Here is a 16,388-nt window from a genome sequence, read left to right on the forward strand (position 1 = left end):
GTTACTTACTGTGCAGTATCTTTCAAATATATTGTCCTTCCTTGTACAAGCGTCATTAATTTCTCCAGCACGTCTTTATTTACTTCTGGTTGCATACCCTCAAATTTAAATGCAGTATGAGAAATCCAGCTCATTATTTGTCAGAGTTTTTAACTGGTTCATTTTCTTTAAGTCATATGCCTTTTCAATTACTTTGTACAAAGCATGATCATTTCAACTGCTTCTGCTCTGTTAATGTAAATTTGTTTCTAATGTTAAATTCAAGATTAAAATATTAAATTGTGCAAATGAAAAAGTGAGGACAAATTACCCTGCAAGTCAAATGAAATATTAACAAAACATTTTGAAAATAATGAATATCTGCTGGAGAAGATTGCATGGAGTGTGATCACTATGTTGAGACAAATTATATGTTTGGCTGTATTCTAGTAGCTGTTTATTTACACTTGACTAGAAGACATGTACAGCAACACTTTTTTTTTTTTTCCAAATTAACAGATGCTTTTCTCTTACAATCCTTTTCTAGATTTCTTTAAAATATATATTATTATACATTAAAAACAAACAAACAAACTTCAGAACAGTAGTCACAGAAGGAGTATATGTGAGCACTACAGGATAGCATTCCCTTAGCTTCTCTGTTTCCACAAGAAGAAAACAATAAGAAGCTTTAGATGTACAGCTATGTATGTGCACTTCTTTGAAAATGGAATTATGTTGCACTTCAAGAAATTCTGGCTGGGCCTGATTGTATGTAAGAGGTTGGTTGTATATCAATAGAATTTCCATTGAAATTGCGTGGAAAAGGAAACTGGTCCCTTGCGTTGAACTCTGATTGTAGCATCCAGTCCAAAATGCTGTTTGGTAAACATGTGCCCAAGATATCTGCTGAACCATTCCTAGGAGTTTTGTTTCCAACCATTCCTAAGGGCAGCGTATTTTCTGTGCTTTCAAATGCCCTTGCTGCTAAGAAAGCTAACAGTAATTTTGGCTGCATTAGGCAAAATGTTGTCAGAAGGTCTAGGGAGGCAATCATTCCCTCCTGCTCAGAACTGGTGAGGCAGCATCCTCACTGCTGTATCTATTTCTGGGCCCCATAGTACAACAGAAATGTGGATGTAGTAGAAAGAGTACAAGAACCACAAAGATGTTGAAGGGACTGGAGCAGTACTCCTATGAGGAATGGCTGAGAGAGCTGGGACTGTTCAACCTGGAGAAGGGGAGGCTCTGGAGAGATCTCATCAGACACCTGCTAACACCCAGAACTAGGCTGGTTCTCTGTGTATTTGCCTTTGGATCAGTGCAGTACATGTGTTGCCGACTCTTGTTTGTCTGTGCCCATGTGTTAACGTTCAATCCTGAAGTAGAAAGCCTGATCTGTCTCATCCATTCAGTTTTATCTGAATGGTCTCAGGTTGCACCAAGTGACAGCATTGTTTCTGGTCAGTAATCTGTTAATGTGGACTAATTTGATTATTATTTCTATGATGTTACCTTAAAAGGGCTGCATCCAGCTACTTTTCTCAGCCAAAAATTAAAAGAATCATCAAGGTGGGAAACATAGATGAAAGAGAATATGAACCAGCTGTGGAGAATTAAGAGGGAAAAAACATGAAATTAACTTAAATGCCATGAATTATTCTCAGAAATTCAGATTTGAAAATCTTTCAAATTAACAGTTTAATTAATCTGGAATAATTGCTGGTGAGGGCCAAAAGGCATCTGTGTATAGCTCTAACCACAGCGTTAGGTCCATAAAATATAAATCAATTGCCAAATCTACTTTCCTTCCAGCCCCATAAGCCTTCGGTAGCAGTAACAACTGCTCACTCCTACCTGCTGGATTTGAATCATACCATTAATAGTGTGGCAGTGAAAATGCAGTGTCAGTAGCTGTTATCCAAGGCAATACTGCACATACTCTGAAAATACTGCCCACCTACTAATTTAAAGAATTCAAAGGGTCTTAGAATTTGGGTTACATGAAGAAGAGTGATGTGAAACATTAAATCTATGCATTTGGTGCTAGAAAATAAATTGCATTCTGAACACTTTTATAGTGAGAATTGTACTTGCACAGATACAAGCATGAAGTTAATGCAATTTGGGGGATTACAGTTCATTCTCCAGGAAGTTACTCCCCACCATAATTCACTGACTTAGTCCATTGCAGTGGCAAGTAAAATGGTTTACTTAAACTTAAGTACATTCCTTCTAGATTAAACTGTCGCCGGAATAGGTCACAGCCTTAGTAGCCTTTTGATGAGATGAGATATATTTTAAAGATTAACTTTCTTGCTGAAAGAAGGTAACAGTAATACTGTGTTTTGAACCTATTTATAATCGAGATGCTTTTTTCCAGTGTATCGTGGTTAAATATCATTTTCTTGACAAGTCTTTTCATCTTGACTATTTTTAGGTGTATAATCCTCCACAAGTGATACAATAGCTTTTTTTTTTTTCATGGCTACAGACTGGTATGCGTCAAACTTGATTTTATGGTCTCTTAATGTCAACAATCTGAAGAAACATATGTTTTGAAGCAGAAAGCTGCTAATTAAAATGCAGTTAGTACAAACTGAATTCACCAGAGAATTTAAAAAGAAAAGGTTCTTCTCTTACAATGAATTAAAAACAAATTATTTTCTTAAATTTTGAAATGTATTTGAAAAGGAGGGAAGAAGCCAGGATGAAGACATAACAATTTGTCAGGTGAAAAGTGCCGAAGTCACAAGAAGTCAGCACAACTTTTCTTGAGTCTTGTATTCTTTTTCCTGGTGGGGCTGGAAGTTGGAATTCTCCTTTCGTCTTTGTTGGAGATGTGTTTTAGCACAAAGAACAGAGTCTGAAGGGAGATTCATCTTGTAGAATGGAAAAGATATACATAAAATAGGTAAAGCAGAGAAGAATAAAGACCTCCATAACCACGTGTGGCCTGGGCAAGAAATAGCTGTAAATTCCAGCAAAAGAAATTTAGGTTAAACACTGAGGATTTTTTTAGCAGTCAAAATTCTGCTGAAAGATCTAGGCTGGTTAGGTGGCCTATTTGGTTCTTAAATCATTTGCTGAAAACACTTCCAGCCCTATTGCTGTCTTCTGCCAGGATAAGGCTAAATGAGAGGCTCCGTCAATTCAGGCTTAGAAAACAAAATGGGGATAATTTTGTGCCATCTTTGACTCAGTAGAGACAAGCAAATTGAAATCCAGAATAGGACACATTCAAAAGATCTCTCCCAGAGTTAAAATGAAATACGTTTCATTTATCGTGCATTATTTCTTTGACTCTGAGATCTCAGTTTACTCTACAGAAAAGAAAATGCTCTCTGTCATTCACCTTTCATTCTGCACAGAAGAATATGCACAAGTTTGGGTTTATTGAGAAATAGATCTAACTGTAAAGTAGATCTTTCAGTATCAAAACTTTGCCTGCCTTTTGTTTTTCTTCTTGTTTTTAGAATAAATTAATTTGAGATCACGGGGACAGTGTTACAGAGCTGAATGTCTGCTGTTTATGAGCTTTTGTATACTGAAGAGGAGGAATAGAAAGTTCAGTGAGATAAAACTCTGTTCCTAGTCCCTCTGAGGATATTTATTTTTGGGTAAAGTAAGATAAAAGTTACAGCAGTTTGAACATGCATTGACTTAAGTAATTTCCTGTTTTCCAGGCTTAGTTTTGCTGTTTGTGTGTTTATTCTTCCCAGGCAGATGGTGTGAGTGTTTGGAGCAGCAGAAATTATGCCACAGTTGTGTTAACACTATTTTCATCTTTTCTTTGATGTTGCCAACTGTTGTCATTATAGTGAGCATCTTGTCACTGGGATGTGATTTAGTTGAAAGGCATTTTCAGAAATTTTCTGGAAAACAGTACAGAACTGAGGCAGAATCTACTTTTTCTGTGCTTTTTCTCTGTGTTCTTTTGGAAAGACTGACCATTCGTGATAACTAGGGGGGTGAATTTCTTATTTTTCCTTCTTATTGGCTCTTAACCTAGAAACTACCTCTTCTCTTACCACACATGGATTATTTGGAATTATAGAAAAAGACAAATGAGAAGAAGTGAACCTATATTTCTTGGGCTTCGATTATATTTCTGATTTGTTTTAATGCAAATACAAATTTTTACTCAAATCAAGGAGAAAGAGTCTGCAGATTTTAATTTCAAATATTAAAATAACCTTTGAAAATTGTGACCTTAAAAATGCACATTTCCCTGCTTTCAGGAATTTTCCAAATAATCCTAAACAGAAGGTACACCAGGACCCATAGTCTTGAAGAAAATGGTATCTGACAGCTTCAAAAAAATTATGTAGGAGGAAAATATATATCATTTTAATTGTCAAAGCACTGCATGAGAGTGCTTCAGGGTTGAACTGTGCATAGAACATCAGCATGCAGATAATGAGTGCAGTGAAAAGGCATCATTACTCAGGTATTATCACATTATTTTTTTCCTTTGTTTAATTGAAAAAATAGTGTTTGATCTCAATAAATATCCTACATTTAATCTATAAAGACATGTTAAAATTAAAGAGTGAAAAAAAAAGAAGAGATTTGTATTGCTGGTGCTTTGGGATTATTCTCTCTGGTATTTTGTGACGTCAGGAATGTTCACAATAATGTTAACTTTGAAGTGCAAAATGTTTGAGAGTATTTGATCAATATATGTTTTGAATTTATAAGTCAATTTTCATGTCGAATGCTGGATTCTAAGAGCAATACTCATACTGGCAGGAGTCAGATCCAATAATATGTGACCCACATAAGCAATGAAATCTAATTGAAACTGTTCAAATTGCAGATGTTGGTATGAAATGCTTGTGAACAACCTTCAGAGCAAAACTCGTTCATCTAATTATCCACTGGGTAACTCTGAATAACAAACAAAATTGAGCAAACTGTAAGCTTCTCTTCAACAGTTCTTCAAGAGAAAGATGCATTATCTGTCCAATTATTCACAATGTATTTGTTCAGCTGTAATAGCAATGATATATGCAGAGGTTCCCTCTGGCAAATTATATCACTACTAATATGGTTCTACGCTTTCTGAGCTTTTTCATACAAAGTTCCTCCTAAAGTCTACTAATGTCTACAGAGTGCTGAAGAAAAAGCTGAGGACTAGGTTGTTGTGACTGTGATGGAGAGCTGCAGAAATGAGTTTGCAATGTCCTTTACTGCACAGCATTTTGTGTTAAAATCCACAAAAACCTAAATATATTTTTGCAGTCAGCAGTAGACTATGAGACCTTTCTACTGCTTGTGTCTTGTTATCATGGGCATTACAAATAGTCTTTTCCTTGCATCAAATCTCAGTTGTTGTTATTTTGAAAATTATAGCATATATTTAGCAGGAAAATGTCAGAAGTTTTTGTGCTTTCTATAGGTAATGTATGAGAGAAAACATTTGATCTTTAAGACCCTCAGGTCCAGATGTTAAGTACAGTATCTCTATGCCTGTATGGTCCCAATTGTTGGTTGTTCCATTTATGATTCCTACACGTTGTTCTAGCCCTGCTGGTAACTGTGTGATAGTAGGAGCAGACTGACTTGAACTCCATGTGACTGAGTTTGGTGGTAGGCCAAACATTCTGGTGGTAGGCCTACATTCTGCTGGTTTCCATTACATCAGAAATATAGTTTAATCTTTCATATTTCCCTAGTTATTGTGTTGATTCTGGTCAGTGAACATTTAGATCACATAGCAAGTTTACTTTCTTATATTTTATATATCTTATAATATCTTATATCGTATAATATCTTATAATTTCAAGATAAAACTTTCTCATTGCATTTTTTCTCATTAATATCCTTTGTTATCCTGTCTGTCATCCTGATCTGAAGTGTGGTATTTCCATCCTTAATATTTTGTGTTATTTAAATCTCTTTAATTGTTTTCATTTTACCATCCTCTGAGTAAAAGTTGTATTCTCTTGAGGAAATAAGGAAGCTATGGATCACAGAATCATGGAATTTTAGGGGTTAAAAGGAACTTCTGGAGATTGTCTAGTTCACCCCTGCTGCTAAAGCAGATTGGTGGCAGAAGAGATCACTGATTCTCAAATCTGTAAATTTTTAATGTAATATGTTGTGTGTCTGTGCCCAAGTGCTGGCAGGGGCCTCTGTGAGGGGAGTCCGGGCCTGTCCTGTGCTGGACACAGACGGTGCCAGTTGGCTCCAATGACCCCAGCACAGGGTGATGCTGGGCCCCACTGCCAACAATGGCTGTGCCTTGGAGAAATGGATTTGAGAAAGGTTCAGATTGCTGTGTGTCAGTGAGGAGTGAGGAAAAAAAAATATGAGAAACAACACTGCAAGCACCACAGTTGGATAAAAAAGTTAGGGAGGAGGTGCTACAGGTACAGGAGGAGAGATTCTCCTGCAGCCATGGTGCAGGAGGAGAACATGGTGGAGGAGGCACAGAGGAGCCCTTATCACACTGCAGCCCACCAGGGCATATCCACCAGGGCAGGTGAATATCTCTTGAAGGAACTGCAGCCCAAAGAGAGCCCACAGTAAAGCACGTTTATCCTGAAGGACTGCAGTCCGTGGAGGACAATCTTGGAACAGGTGAAAGGTGTGAGGAGGAAGGAATAGCAGAAAGAACCATAATTCTATCACCCTGCACTCTTAGGTGGTTTAGAGAAGTCAAGAATGAAGGGAGCGAGGTAGAGCCTAGGGAAAGGATATGGATAGGAATAAAATGTTATAATTTCTCTTTTTTTTCACAATTCAAATATTTTATTTGTCATTAAATGAATTTTCCCCAAGTTGAGTTTTGTTTTGCCCTGATGGTAATTGGTAGGTGATCTCTCTGTCCTTACATTGACCCATGAACTTCTCCCCTATTCTGGTTAGGAGGGGCAGTGAGTGGGCAGATGTGTGGGTGTCTGACAGCTCGACAAGTTTAATTCACCACACAGATAAGCTTGTGAAGTCAAAAGTGCTTTCATTTAACAAGTATTTTTCTTTAAATACTTAGTACCTAAGTGTTTAAAAGAGTATTTTAACTCTTAAGGTATGTTTTATGAACTGTAGGAAGTCTACATACACCTAGGATCCAGTGTGGTTTGGATGGATTTTCCATGTTTCCCAGCAGATGGATAGATGCTCTCCACTGTATTCTGCCTTTTGAATTATCAAACTTTTCCCAGGTTGAATTACTACTTTCAAGACTTGCAGGTGATCAGAAAATTTGATAAATGGCTATTGTGTGTAGTCCTCTTTACTTGATTCTATCAAGTGACTATTTGAAGACTGGCCTTCAAAGAAAAGAGTGCATGGCAAGGAAGGAAATGCTTTTCCAATATAAAATCTGATTTTTTCCCCATGGAGATGTTACAACATGGGATTTTTTATGTTCTACTGACAAGAAAATTTCCAAGTTGAAAATCTTCATATGATGTCAACATAAGCAAGAACTGTGAAGAAAAATTTACTCTGCTGGTGAACAGAAGAAAGTGGAAATGAGATGAGGTCTTTTACTCCAACTACTGACTCTAGATTATTTTAAGAACAATTGCAGGGTTGATTGATGAGGTAGGTGATATGTTTTTAATATCTATGTATGAGATTTTATTTTTTAGTGTCTGTAATTCTTGTTTTCTATTTCTGTTTGTCTTTTTAGGTACCCTTCATAATAAAGAAGAAAGGAACAGGAAAGCAAGGAGATGCAGGACGGCCTTGTGACAGACACATTTGGGGAGGGAGGAAGAGAAGTTTTGAGCCTTCTGGAGACATAAATGTATGTAAGATTAATGTTTGTTTGCACATCATCTTCATATGGAATATACCGTCTCATTAATAAGATATTCTCCTTATGTACTGTTAAAGATAAAAGTGAAAAGCTTGATGAACTTGCCAAATCCACCTTTTTGAAACATCATAGCCTTTCAAAAGAAAGACTGTTGTTAGAATTATATGACTTTGTACACTCCTCTGAAAGTCTGATTTTAGTAACAGTTTTACAGACCTGTTATTCTACTGGCATAAGTAGAAGAATGTTTTGTACTGTTGTCATTTTTTTCAAAGATGTTCCATAATACATGAGCAAATTGGACTTAACGATTGGAATGTCTCATATGCTTTGAAGAAATTAAAAGATTTTGTCATCATACTTAGGATGTGTGATAGCAGTTTGCAGTGTGGAATTCACTTCTGTACATCTATTTCAGCATTGGCTTTTGAAAGAATGCTGACATATTTGAGAAAATAAAAATATTATCCAAGACAGGGAGACTTACAACTTTATGACAACTTCCTTACTTGAGTGTTGATCAGGAGACTAGGAACACAGCAGTGAAATCTACATTGTCTCCAGAGCACCACATAATGATCTTTAGGACCTGCATATATAGCAGAAGAATTGTGTGTAAATCTTACAAAAATATGCACGGCTAAGTCAAATTCAGCTTGAAAGTTAATATGAGTAATAAGCATAAACTTCACCAGGATTCAGCATAAGAACACATTATGTAATTTTAAAGACCCTAAAGGGAGCTATAATATCATCTTGCAAAATATTGTTCCATATGCATCGAAATAAAAGACAGCTTTCAAGTATTTCTGTATGTTTCTAATTTCACACGTGGCTACTTGAGAATGACACTTCAATATTGTTCTGGTCTTTTAAATTAGTCAGGAATAGCTACAGTCCTGAGGCATGAAGCACTAGTAATTCACAAGACTATACTGGTAAGGATAGTCTATTTGGATTTTTCACAGGTAAAATCAGTACAATAAAAGACCTTTTCAGTAAAATGGTATTAGGAAGAGGCTTTAAAGCAAAGAAATTCAAACATAAGTAAAGCATTTTCCTAGATGGCAGCAGCAATCATGGAATCCATCAAGAGCTGGTTCTAGACAATGCCAAGTTTAGGAGTTTATGCCCCATAAATTTCAAATTATGCTTAAGTTCGTAGCCCTGATTCATGGATTCTAACCGCAAATGTCTTTTTGGCTTCCACCACAATGTGAGTTTGATTCCTGCAGCGGATATGCACAAAAATGTGGTCAGCTGGCCTGGAGTCATGTTGTGTCTACTATTGTTTGAATGCTGCAAACTGCACGCTGTAGTAGGAGAAAAGAGGTTGCTTCTAGGTATAAACAATCGGTGGATTGTCTTGGACTCTAGGCTCCCTTTTGCAAAATAGAAAACATTTTTATCTTCATTACATTCAGGGCACATTCAAGAAACTCAGCACTTCACAGGGTGGACTACAGGTAATCGTGAGATTTTTTTTAAAGGTGAAAACAATAAAGCTGAAGTTGGAATCATTTTAACAAGTGAACATGTACAGTACTTAGAATCACACAGTCATAGAATCCTTAGAGTTGCAAAGGACCTCTGAAGGCCATCTAGCCCAACTCCCCTGCGATGAACAGGGACACCACAGCTAGATCAGGTTGCCCAGTGCTTGATCCAGCCTGGCTTTGAAAGTCTCCAGGAACAAGGCATCAGCCATATCTCTAGGCAACCTGTTCCAGTGCATCATCATCCTCACTGTAAAAGAAATTTCCCTTATATCCAACCTAAACTTATCCTCTTTGAGCTTGAAGCCATTTCCCCTTGTTCTATCACCATAGACCCTGTGAAAAAGTCTGTCTGCTTCTTTCTTGTAGCTCCCCTTTAGATGCTGAAAGGCCACTATCAGGGCATCTTGGAGCGTTCTCTTCTCCAGGCTGAACAGCCCCAGCTCTCTCGGCCTGTCCTCGTAGGAGAGGTGTTCCATCCCTTGTATCATTTTTGTAGTCCTTCTCTGGATGCACTCCAACAGGTCCATGTCTATCCTGTACTGAGGACTCCACATCTGGATTCAGTACTCCAGGTGAGGCCTCATAGTACGGAGTAGAGGGGCAGGATCACCTCCCTTGCCCTGCTGGCCATGCTTCTTTTGATGCAGCCCAGAATACAGTTGGCTTTCTGAGCTGTAAGGGCTCTTCAGTTTTGCTGGCAGGTCCTGGTTTAGCCATGCTGGTCTCTTGCCTTCCTTTCCCAAGTTTCTACACCTGGGCATGGGGAACTCTTGTGCCCTAAAGAAACCTCCTTAATGATCTGCTAGCTCTGCTCCACACCCTTGCCCATGAGGACAGTTTCCCAGGGTGTTTAGTTCACAACTACCTGAAGAGCTAGAATTTAGCTTTCCTGAAATTTAGCATCCTAATTTTAATCTTTGCCTGTTTGATATTGCGCTGGAGCATGAACTCCATCATAGTGTGGTCCCTACAGCCCAGGCAGCCTCCAATCCTGATGTCACCAATCAGTTCATTTGCATTGGTGAGCAACAGGTCCAGTACTGCATCCTGGCTGGTGGGGCCTTCAATTACTTGACTCAGGAAATTTCCTCAATGCATTCCAGGAGCCTCTTGAATTGCTGATAGCTTGCCATGCTACTTTTCCAGCAGATGTCTGGGTGATTGAATTCCCCCAGAAGGGCAAGTGTTTGTGATCACAGTGCCTCCTGTAGCTGGTAGTGGAAGGTCTCATCAACAGGCTCCACATGATTAGGTGGCCTGTAGTAGATTCTGATCACAAGGCTCCCTTTGCTGCCTCGGTCTCTAACTGTCACCCATAGGCTTTCGACTTGCTCGTGACTGTTCTTTATTATTCTTTATTATTCTTTAGGGACAGCTCTTCACATTCAATTCCTTTCCTGATACAGATAGCAACACCCCCTCCCCTCCTTCCTCACCTGTCCTTTCTGAGCAGCCTGTAGCCTTCGATAGCCACACTCCACTCACGGGAATAATCCCACCAGGTTTCCGTGATGGCAACTGTATTGTGGCTTTCTAGAATAGTAGCGCAGTAGCTTCCATCTCCTGTTTATTTCCCAAGCTGTGTGCACTGATGTGTGCACTTCAAGTGAAATTTGCAGGCACTGTTTCTAAGCCAAAGAAAGACATTTCTTTTCCTTATGCTTTAGAGACTCATTGTTATCTTTAGGATGTTAGGATAATTCTGCTTATTGCTTTGAAATAGTCCTAATGTGATCTATGTATGATGTAGAATCAATTTTGAGAGATTAAGTAGGATTCAAATGGTGCATGTGTCATGCTAATTCTTTACATTGGGTACATTTAACCACATATCAACCACATTTGTTTGAAAACATCAAGAGACTCAAAAAACAGCCACATAGGGGCAGCACACATTTACGCTCAACTGATGCAAGGCTCGTATGCTTTCCTCACCAGATCTGTGCTCTCTTTAAATAAAAACAAAACAAAACACAAACAACAGCTCTGGACAGTTGTCAGTGTAGGCTTTTCCACTGATAAGCGTAATCTCGCGACCACTTCCTTTCTGAAAATATTGTAAAAATGTTAGGGAAAAAATGCATGTTTACAGGCAAGAACCTTTTCCCCTAATTTTATTTAAATTATTAGTATTTTTTTCTAGCCATCTTTTTGAAGAAGGTGTGGTGCTTAATATTGAAGTCTAGTCCTAATATATTATATCTGTAGCTTTTGATTTTCAGAGATAGTTGGCTTCTAAAAGAACACACAAAAAATTACTCATCCTCAGTGGCAGAGAAATTGCTGGCTTTTGTTGTTTCTGCACTGAAGGTATCAAACAAAAGCTCTGAAAACTCCTTGAACAAGTAATTTCCCACATAACAGATTTTTTTTGCTACTGATAAGAAGTAAAGATTAAATGTCAGTCCTACTATGAGCCTCCTACAGTGTAAGAGAAACAAAAGTCACTTTTATGAACATCTTTGCCTGTTTGTTGATTCTCAGGATAGAAACATGAAGGTATTTTGGTGAACATCTTGCATATGGATGTACTTCAAATTTAATTTTCATTATGTATTTTCTGTTTACATTGTGAGTTCTTTGTTCTGCTGCAGAAACTACTGTTTGCAATAGTGCGCAGGCAACTAAGAGATGATTATTTCATATAATTAATAATGGTAATTACACATAATTATGATTCTATTTAAAAACAGCAGCTTATGTACACTTTCGTAGGGAAGTAGCAGTAGTCTAACTTGCATGGGACCTTATCATAATGTTCAAATAACCTTATACACGCCTGTGTGTCTTTTCCTGAAACTTACTTAAATTGACTTATATGCAACTTTTCATTTTCTGCATGAAAGATATTGCTATTTGTTGCAATTATCGACCTTTAAATAAAGGGATTCTGGATTTTTACACTTTCATTTTCAGCAACTCATTTTTTCCAGAAAGCGACTATATCTGCTGAAAACTCTTACGTTTATTCACTCAGACGTGAACATTTCTCCAAAGTTAGTGAAGAGAAATCAAATTTTGCTCATTTTTAATGATCTGAGTATTGTAAGATTGTTGTGGTTCTCATCCTTCCAGAAAATTGCTCAGATGTTATTTGTTCTTGCATAACTCAGAAATGGATTGATTGTAAGGCTTCATACGTGGCATGACCAAAATTACTAAGGTGAAACATGAGTTTTAATAATGTTAAATTGTAATGGTAGAAAATGTCAAGCTCTACATATACAGGCTCCACATATAGCACACTCCACATACTCTGTATGTAGTTTTCTGTCATATCTTCATGTTTTGATTATGCAGGCACTAGTACAAGTATATCAAGAAATAAGCTTAGCACTGTGCCCAAGCAGCTAAGCTAACAATGTTCATTAAGGAGGTATCAATCTTCTTTTAGACACATTATAGCAATAAAATTATGTCACAGATATTTCCCCACTGCAATGGCTTGAACAGTCTTCCTACGTGCTACCCATGTAGACTCTTCAAGCTGGAGAAGAAATGTAGTATTATTCCCCATTAAGAGGGACTTTCACCCTGTTATACCCTGAGGGTGCTGGCAAATATACTGCTAATATAAAATCCACTGCACCCTTTGTTGGCTGCACTGAAGATACAACTTATTTCTGTCACTTCTCCTTCTGGCTTTTATGATTTGCAAAAGATGACATTATTGTCAAATCTGATATTATATCACAAATGAAAGGAATTGAAAAAGCAGGTGATGCATTTCCTATGCCCAATTTCAGAAGATTTATTTTAAGATTTATCTGTACTGAAACCATCATTTAAGATACTTTGAGTTAATTTTTTTTCTGACCACTTGCTCTGACTAAAGAGCAAAAAGCACTGACCTGCAGTAGCCTTGCTAAAGTAAGAGTGACCACACTGTGATGATACAGCTCCAAAGAGTGATTTGATTAGCAGCTCAAAATGCTAGCAATTCAATTAAGTTAGTCCCCGCTGGTATGAACTCAGCACCTGTATCTGCACAGACTTACTGTTCACCTATTCCTCTATAGTATAGCCGTGTAATGACTTTCCATCCTCTGTTGCTCCTTCATTCAAGCTGTGACACTTGCTTGTGGATTCATACAGTAAACCAGATTAGAGAACTGAATAGCTGTTCTTGCCAAATTATATTTCAGTTGCATCAGTGAACTGATCCAGTTTTCCATGCAGCCTTGCAAACCTTTGGCCAACCAAAGCTATGCTGAATAAATGGTTACTGCTAGTGAAGATGACTTCCTAAAGCCTCATTGCTGCTGAGAAAATGGTGCATAGATGAGCATTAGGAAGAGCTTCATCCAAAGCCCGTCATGGTTATGGCACTAACAGACATAGAAACAGTGGCCCAATATATAGAACTGGAGCACATCACACTTGTGACTGCTGCTTACAAAAGGTGAGCTGTACCTCTAAAAGCATGAAAAATGAGTAGGCTGTGTACTAAAAGGCAGACAATTAAAATGTGACATAACTGCCTCTGATTCTTCCAAGGGTAAATTTGTTTCTGCTAGAGAGGGATCATATTATTTCTAGGAGTTGAACCGTATGGATTTTAACAATTTGTACAGCTTAAAATACTCTAATCATGGAATCAATTGAGTTGGAAGGGACCTTTGAAGATCATCTAGTTCAACTCCCCTGCAATGAACGGGGGCATCCACAGCTATATGAGGGTGCTCAGGGCCCCATCCAGTCTCTCCTGGATCTGTGGATACAGCATTCTCTGTAGAAATACTAAGCTATTGTTAAGGTAGCTAGCCCAGGTGCTTCCAGTGATCTGGGTAGTCAGACACTTGAACACCTACCCTGCAATTTTAGCTACTGTTGTTAATATTTGTAGTAGCAGTACACAAAGGGAAAAAATAGATTACAGCTATTTACAGAAAGTAAAGAGGTAAGAAGGAGCCCTCAGAAATAAAACGAAGTGTTATTGAAAGCTATGCAGAAAATACATGCAGCCTACAGTATGACTTTTTGAAGAGCAGTACTTCTCACATGAAGGACTTTCACCAAAGAAATTCAGCCCAAAGTACTTTGGATGTTTTTTATTTACTAAAATAGTGTCAGAATGACCAGAACCAGAAATGAGCTCTGCAGTGATAGAAAAAAAGTAACAGGGTTCTCACAGGCTTATGAAGTTTTTTCTTTGTAGGAACAAGAGCACCTTGCCCACATGTGTTGGTCATGAGTGGGGCATGAAAGTGGCTTCATGTTTGAAGATCTCTGCTGAATTACCAGTGCTAATAGCTGTGCTGTTGTATATGACGTGTATTTGTCCCTGAATGCCTTGCAGTATCATCCTTATTGATATATAGATGTTATTTACCAATTGGCTCAACTGAACAGATTTTATCCTAGATTGCTAATAACCTACTCAAACATTTTGGAGCAATTTTGCTAATTGTTCTCAGTTGTGAAGTACAAGTTTGTTTGTTACTGTATCAGTGCCACATGATGAAGGTAGCTGTCTGTACTTTCATACTAGTATATCAGCTGCTGGACAAACTGGTTTGCATGTGACAGTATGTTAGGAAGAACAGCAATTTCTCTACTGCTGCAGTGAGCAAACCTTGTTTTCCATAAATGCTAAGAAACAGTTAATAATAGGGGTTAGTAAAAGGATCAGAAAAAAACAAATGTTTGGAATTCAGATGAAGGCTCATGAATACTGCCTCGCTAAATGCCATGCCACATTTATGACTTCAGGGCAAAATATATGAACACCAGACAATGTGAACATATTAATTAATGCTAATTACATCTCTGCAGTACAGATGGGGTCTATTCTCTTGACATGAGTATGTAATGTATTTGGCATAAATGTGATTTAATATATTTATGCAGAAAGAATATTCTGTAGTTTGCAAATACACAATCAGCTGTCTTTTACTGGTGAACATGTTATGTGCTATAGCCCATCCACACTGACCTGCACTGTGAAAGGTCATCACCATATTTATTGCATATTTACTGTGTCACAATGACTCTCGGGGATTCTTAAGCTTTTGGCTCTTCCTACTGTGTGACTTTTAGCACAGCAGATGCAGATGGAATACAGGCATAGGTTGCATAGTCTCAATCGTATCACGTAACTGAGGATAAGAGGAGGAAAGATTTTCTTCTTTAAAATCCACTTTCTGAAATCCACCCCTGGTACAGGCACCAAGTCTAAATCATAGAAACATAGAATCATAGGATGGCTTGGATTGGAGGGGACCTTTAAGACCATCTAATTCTAACCCCCCTGCTATAGGCAGGGACACCTCCCTCTAGACCAGGTTGCTCAAAGCCCCATCCAGTCTGGCCTTGAATGCTTCCAGGGAGGGGGCATTCACAACCTCCTCGGGCAACCTGTTCCGGTGTCTCACCACCCTTGCACAATCAGCCTAAATGTACCATCTTTCAATTTAAAGCCATTTTGCCTCATCCTATTGCTACATGCCCTTATAAAAAATGCCTCCTCAGCTTTTCTGTAGGCGCTTCAGGTACTAGAAGGCTGCTATAAAGTCCACCTGGAGCTTTCACTTCTCCAGGCTGAAAAGCCCCAGCTCTCTCAGCCTGTCCTCATAGGGGAGGTACTCCAGGACCCCCAGATATAGCCACACTGATGTTAGTGGTGGATGTTCCTATGCTAGATCACATGCACACCAGCTGGTGATACTCTCTGGTGCAGACAGGAGGCAGGATTTATGTTTTGCTATAGCATCACCCTTCGGGAGTTCTGTGCATCACCATGACTGACCACAAACAAGTGGTTTGTTCTGTGGTTTAGGGAAGCTTAAGGTCCACAGCTGCGTCCAGCCTTTATATGCAGATACAGAAAGTAAAAAACCAACCAACAGTGAACTTAAATAAAGATAGGCTGGTTTTTTTTTTGTTTTGTTTTTTTGTTTTTACAGTTTACTGTAATACTGTAATATCTTCCAAGGTTTGGAATGGAGTGGCTATTTGTCCTTGTTTTGTGATGTGCTTGTAAATTTTCCCCAGAGAATTTCAGCGGTGCTGTGAATGAGATTTGTCTCTTGGATAAATGTATATATATGTTTTATTTTTCACCATAGCTACTGCCTTTACTTATGCATAGAAGCAAAAACTCTGTGTGCTTCTTTTTGCCCCAGAATGTCCCTATACAA

The 16,388-nt window shown here is 38.2% G+C and overlaps 1 protein-coding gene across 2 annotated transcripts in view; it reads left to right on the forward strand.

The window, feature by feature from the left end:
- Positions 1–16,388, forward strand: part of ZNF800 (zinc finger protein 800) — a 77,757-nt gene that overhangs the window by 27,328 nt on the left and 34,041 nt on the right. For both annotated transcript variants that reach the window (XM_025147527.3, XM_040688950.2), the window contains exon 2: positions 7,622–7,738. The gene's annotated coding sequence lies outside the window, so the exon portion shown is untranslated. The remainder of the gene's footprint in view (positions 1–7,621; positions 7,739–16,388) is intronic.

Source organism: Gallus gallus, chromosome 1, assembly GCF_016699485.2.
Source record: "Gallus gallus isolate bGalGal1 chromosome 1, bGalGal1.mat.broiler.GRCg7b, whole genome shotgun sequence".
NCBI lineage: Eukaryota > Metazoa > Chordata > Aves > Galliformes > Phasianidae > Gallus > Gallus gallus.